This window comes from Polyodon spathula, unplaced genomic scaffold, assembly GCF_017654505.1.
Source record: "Polyodon spathula isolate WHYD16114869_AA unplaced genomic scaffold, ASM1765450v1 scaffolds_1736, whole genome shotgun sequence".
Classification (NCBI taxonomy): Eukaryota; Metazoa; Chordata; class Actinopteri; order Acipenseriformes; family Polyodontidae; genus Polyodon; species Polyodon spathula.
Genome location: NW_024473212.1, coordinates 44,001 through 50,000, shown reverse-complemented (window position 1 = coordinate 50,000; position 6,000 = coordinate 44,001). Strand labels below are relative to the sequence as shown.

Sequence of the window (6,000 nt, the reverse complement as noted above, 5' to 3'; positions counted from 1 at the left end):
CTCTTTCCTCGGTAACCCCGAGCCCCCTCTCCCCCTCTCTCTTTACCGCCGGCTCGGATTTTAAACCCGGGTCTGGTCTGGTTTGGTTTGGTTTGTTTATTTAAAGCCCGAAGTGCGTGTTGTTTGGCTCGGTATCCGAGGGCGGGCAGAAGCCGAGTGGCTTGTTGGTTTTTGCCTCTCTTTCCTCGGTAACCCCGAGCCCCCTCTCCCCCTCTCTCTTTACCGCCGGCTCGGATTTTAAACCCGGGTCTGGTCTGGTTTGGTTTGGTTTGTTTATTTAAAGCCCGAAGTGCGTGTTGTTTGGCTCGGTATCTGAGGGCGGGCAGAAGCCGAGTGGCTTGTTGGTTTTTGCCTCTCTTTCCTCGGTAACCCCGAGCCCCCTCTCCCCCTCTCTCTTTACCGCCGGCTCGGATTTTAAACCCGGGTCTGGTCTGGTTTGGTTTGGTTTGTTTATTTAAAGCCCGAAGTGCGTGTTGTTTGGCTCGTTATCTGAGGGCGGGCAGAAGCCGAGTGGCTTGTTGGTTTTTGCCTCTCTTTCCTCGGTAACCCCGAGCCCCCTCTCTCCCTCTCTCTTTACCGCCGGCTCGGATTTTAAACCCGGGTCTGGTCTGGTTTGGTTTGGTTTGTTTATTTAAAGCCCGAAGTGCGTTTGTTTGGCTCGTTATCCGAGGGCGGGCAGAAGCCGAGTGGCTTGTTGGTTTTTGCCTCTCTTTCCTCGGTAACCCCGAGCCCCCTCTCCCCCTCTCTCTTTACCGCCGGCTCGGATTTTAAACCCGGGTCTGGTCTGGTTTGGTTTGGTTTGTTTATTTAAAGCCCGAAGTGCGTGTTGTTTCGCTCGTTATCCGAGGGCGGGCAGAAGCCGAGTGGCTTGTTGGTTTTTGCCTCTCTTTCCTCGGTAACCCCGAGCCCCCTCTCCCCCTCTCTCTTTACCGCCGGCTCGGATTTTAAACCCGGGTCTGGTCTGAGTTTGGTTTGGTTTGTTTATTTAAAGCCCGAAGTGCGTGTTGTTTGGCTCGTTATCCGAGGGCGGGCAGAAGCCGAGTGGCTTGTTGGTTTTTGCCTCTCTTTCCTCGGTAACCCCGAGCCCCCTCTCTCCCTCTCTCTTTACCGCCGGCTCGGATTTTAAACCCGGGTCTGGTCTGGTTTGGTTTTGTTTGTTTATTTAAAGCCCGAAGTGCTCCCTTTTCGGAGCCATTTTGTCTGTTTCAATGCGGCTGGGAGCTGCGTGTGAAACCAACTTGAATTCAAAACGCCCCCCCCCAAAAAAAAAAAATGTTTAAATATACCAAAAAAAAAAAACCAATTATCTTAATAGATGTAAAAGTTTTCAAATTATTAAACCGACCTATTTTATTGCAGTAGATGTGGAACTAGTTTCTTCTAACCCGAGGCGTAAGGATTTCGTGACGTAGGGAGCGCTTCGGCGCGTCGCTGAGTATAAAAGCAGCCGCCGCTGGGGAGAGGCAGACAGTGGCGGAGAAGATTCGAGGAGGGAGGCAGAGCGGGTTGAAGCGGGGGTTTAATTTAGTTAATTTGTTAAAGTATAAATTGTTAGCAGGATTATATTAACAGAAACAGTAAGGAAGGTGTTTAGAATTGAGTTTGTTTTGTTACCAGTGAGGGTTTATTTCTGTTGCGTAAAAATTATAATTATTAGCAGGATTATATTAACAGAAACAGTAAGGAAGGTGTTTAGAATTGAGTTTGTTTTGTTACCAGTGAGGGTTTATTTCTGTTGCGTAAATTTAATTATTATTATTTTTTTAAGACCGTATTTATCTTGAAGACAAAACAGCAACAAAAAAAAAAAGAAACGCCGAGGCTCAACATTTTTTTTTTTTTAAACGGTTTTAAGAAAGAAAAGCCTTCGTTTATTTTGCGGTAAGACGTGTATCAATCCTGTAATAATATTAATATTTAAATATTAATAACCGTTAATTAGGATTGTGACGTAGGATGTTCGTGGAATGCCTGGGGGGGGGGGGTGACATTTTAAAATAAAATTTAATATACGCTTTTAAAAATAAAGCTGTGAAGATGAATAATGTATGTTAAAGTTTTATTTTTTAAAATAGAAAGCTTTGAAGATGTATTATTTGAAGATAATAAGCATAATATATATTTAATATTGGAAGAGGGTATTTTTTATGTATTTTTATGGCTTTGCTTTTAGTAAACAAGCGGCCGCGTATCTTTATATAGAAGCGAGATCACGAAGCCATGCAACTGAATACTGTCTTTAAAAAAATAGCAAACAGCGACTTTACCATGTATATAGAGAAATGTAATAGTATTTAAACTTGCAAAGAAGGCTAGGGTTTGAGGGGGGGGGGGGAAGCACCCCATGAAAGAAGCGAGAGAGCAGATTCAATGCAGGGAATGCATCTCGCATCGTGCAGCTGTGCATTGCAACCTAGCGGGAGATCAGATCTGTAATGAAGTGAAGAAGCTATCCCCCCCCCCCAGTGTAAAGGACTGCCTTTAATGCAGAGAAACCCGAGATGTTTGCCCCCCCCAGGGTAGATCAGAGCAGCTGGTGCGCAGCGCCCCCAAGCTACAGCGCCGGGAATCGCAGTTCAAGGACAAGCTGCTCGACTCCAGTTAATCTCATTTAATACCCGCTAGCATTGCTTTAAATATCGCTTTATAACGGGACACTCTTAGTAATGGACCTTTTTTTGTTGAAGTGTGTGCTGTTTCAGTAGCGAAGATTTCCTGTTTTAATCGTGGAAGAGGACTGTGTTAATTGGGGCTCTTGAAATAGCCCGTTTTATTTCTGGACTTGGTCTATAGTGGGTGGGGTGATTTTTTTTTTTATTTTGATCTTCGATGGATGCGAGGAGTGGCGCTCCGACCAGGAAGGATGGCTCTAGTAGAAGATTTCGTGCTGGTTTTAGAGGAAGCCTGGAGGGAGGGAGAGCGAGTGAGGAGAGGAAGGCAGCCAGCCAGCCCGGGTGTGGGGTGTGCTGTGACCCGGGGGGAGTGCACGGCGTGGGGTGTAGCAGGAGGGAGCTGCTGACTGAGGGAACCATTTCTTGGTTGGGGGTTTGTATGTAGTGAAGAGGTTTAACTGGTATGCTCAATATTATTATTTAAGTGTTATTGGAGCGATAGTGCTTGCAGCTCTCTTGTCTTTCTTTCCTATACAGGTGTGAGGTGGAGTTTTGATTCTCGCTGTTAGTTCTGCAGTCAAGGACCTAATTCCAGGTGGACTAAACCCCATGAGTGCTAGCGGGCTCTCCCTGTGATGGAGGAGGGGTGCCTCTGTGTGTGTGCAGTCTTAATCAGGGCCCAGCCTCCTCTGTGGTGGACTTGTGTGGGGTGGGGCACAGCTTCAAAAAGCAGGACCCCAGAAATCAGCAGTTAAGTGTGAGCCTGTGGTGTGTGTGAATTGGGACGCTCGAGGGAGTAACTATTCCCTTGGCTTTGATACTGAAATGGGGTTTCTTGCTGTTATTTGGTCGGCACTGGTGTGTTGTTTTTAATATTTGCAGTTGGTAACGCCCTTGTTGGTGTTTGGGTTAATGTGGGGGGGTGAAAATGGATCTCTCTAGTTTTTTTCCCAGGTCTACTCTCAAAGTGTAGGCTCAGAAACCCTGTGGTTGGATTGAAGATAGAGCCCTGCGACGCCCCCTGCTGGCGCGCCTGCCCCCCTTGTGTAGTGCTGTCTCTTTAAAATGGCTGAATCCTTTAAACTGAGGCAAAGCAGTTCGGAGCCCCGGGAGAGAGTGGCAGGTGAAAATACAGACCCCAGAACAGATGAGAAACGTGTTTATACCTTTTCATATGGGCTACCCTGTAAATAACTTCCATATTGACTGATTTCTAAAGCTGGAACGACCGCGTGATAGACGACTGACTGGATTCAGCTGGAGAAGCGTTTATTTGGTTGTTTTGAAGGGGGTGGGGTGGGAGTATAACCTGACTCTTTCCTAGCCTTTTTTCAGCTCTTCTAAGCTGTGGTGTAAAGCACCCCCTCATTGATGTGTAAACCCAGAGCTATCATTCGCAAGCCTGCTGTGCGAGGCTCCCAGGAGTGCGGACGGCTACAGAAGGCAGTTCTGCTCCTCTCTCTAGTTGTGTGTGTGCCGGTCCCTTAGTGTCTTGGATCCAGGAGCGTCTGGTTGTTGATGGTAATGATCCAGTGTGGGTCTGTCTCTTCTCAATATTGGGTTTAAGTGGTGGGGTGGGAGGGGTCTCTTAACTGTAAGACTCTTCCAGGTGCGTACGCACGGTTTTATAACGGCTCAAAACGACATTCTCTGGCCTGCTACCCCCCAGGAGAAGGATGGATTTTTTGATGCGCCTCGTCTCATTTCGACACTTTCAGGCACGTGGGGTTTCGTTGAGGGTTTGAGTTGATCATTTTGTTTTAAACCTCAATTAAATTGTTGAATAGCACACTTGTATCTATTCTAGCAGTGAGGCTTCTTGTGATTTCATGTTCTGTGAGTATGGAGGGATGGTTACAGGTATTGACAGACTGGGAGGGGGGGTGGTAAGAGGGGGAGTTTCTTTTGCTTTTTCCCGTATGCAGAGTTCGGATTGCTTGTGCAAGTAAATAGCCCTGACTGAGGGCTGAAGCCGTGTCCACATAACTTATGTAAAGATTCGAGATGGTACGAGTCCCTCTGCTGTGTCCTGCAATTTTCCCCACAAGTTAAAGGTATACTGTAAATATTCCCTTCATTTGAAAGTCTGACCTTGTATGTTTTGGTATGTAACTGGAGCAATGGTAAACGGTATCGATAAGTGATGTTGGGGTTGTAGAATTCTGTACCATGAATAAAACTAACCTGTTGGCTTGTAAAGCCGGTTTTTTAGGGTAATGGTTTTTTTAAACTGCAAAATTAAACTTTTTATAAACTCTTTCTAAATAAATACATTTGAAGTGTGTCTTATTTTGGTATGCATTTTTTTTTTTTTTTTTTTTTGGAGGAAGGGGAGGGTGTGTGCTTTCTTTTCTTTGCAATTTCTGCAGGTCAAGTTTGTAGAACCTGGGTGGCCTTGTCACTGTAGCAACTCTGAAGGTGGAGAGAGGGGTGACAGAAGTCAGATAAGTTCATCAACTGATAAATAAACCCAGTTTGCAAAGAATTAGAAGTTATACAAGAAACAAGAGCTGGAACAGTGGAAGTGCTGTAATAAAGACTTTTAAAACAAAGCTTCATACTGCCAGCAATGAGAATGTGGTGTGATGTCCATGTCTTCATAAAGAAGTTCACATGACAGTGGGCAAAGCTGTACAGGAGAGTTCCCTGGATGCTTCTGAAGTTGGATTGTGTAGCAGTTGTGTGTCTTGTCTCTTCAAACCGGTTCTCTTTACAGTTCCTAATGGGAGCAGAGCATTCTGCGTCTTCACAATACCTAGGAGTCCTGTGTAGGGGCGGAAGCACTTTGCTACTGAAGTCTTGGTCATTTCACTGTCTGCAGCTACTATACATCACTCCTGTATGAGGTACAAGAGCTTGTAAATGCAGTGATCAGGGATGGGCTCAGTCAGACATCAGCCAGTGCCTGATCAGGCATCCACAGTGTAGCTGACCTGCAGTGTGTGGATGGGAGGGGTGTGGATTTGTAGCGGTGAGTTTGAATGGGGTGTTCCTGCTGGGGGGTGGGTGGGTTATCTTTTATATTTGGTTTTGGATATTTTTTCAGAGTCTTTAAAAGCATCTTCGAGGAGCCGTTCCACACGGCGCCACCAGAAAGTCATGATCCTGGCGAAGGGAAGCGTCGCTCCTGATCCTGCTCCCTCCTGGCAGCAGCTTTCTTTCTGTGCCTTTTCTCTCTGTTTCCAGCCCGTGCGCAGCGAGTGATTGAGGTGGAGAGTGTAGCAAATGCAGCATTCGACTCTGACAGAACTGTTCCCTTTGTAAAGTACAGCAGTAAGAAGTTTGTTTTAATTAGTGAGTGGATGTGGAGTTGCTGATCCAGTTGTGCAAATGCACAGCTGTTTTGTAGTGTTTGGTTGATTCGAGCTGCATTTTTTTTTTTTCAGAC

At 46.0% G+C, this 6,000-nt stretch overlaps 1 long non-coding RNA gene across 1 annotated transcript; it reads left to right on the top strand.

The window, feature by feature from the left end:
• The first annotated feature begins 1,645 nt into the window (after positions 1-1,645).
• LOC121310125 lies at positions 1,646-4,881 on the top strand. Its single transcript, XR_005948732.1, has 2 exons — positions 1,646-1,881; positions 3,150-4,881. It is a non-coding gene; the product is annotated as an uncharacterized LOC121310125 (long non-coding RNA).
• Positions 4,882-6,000: the final 1,119 nt, after the last annotated feature.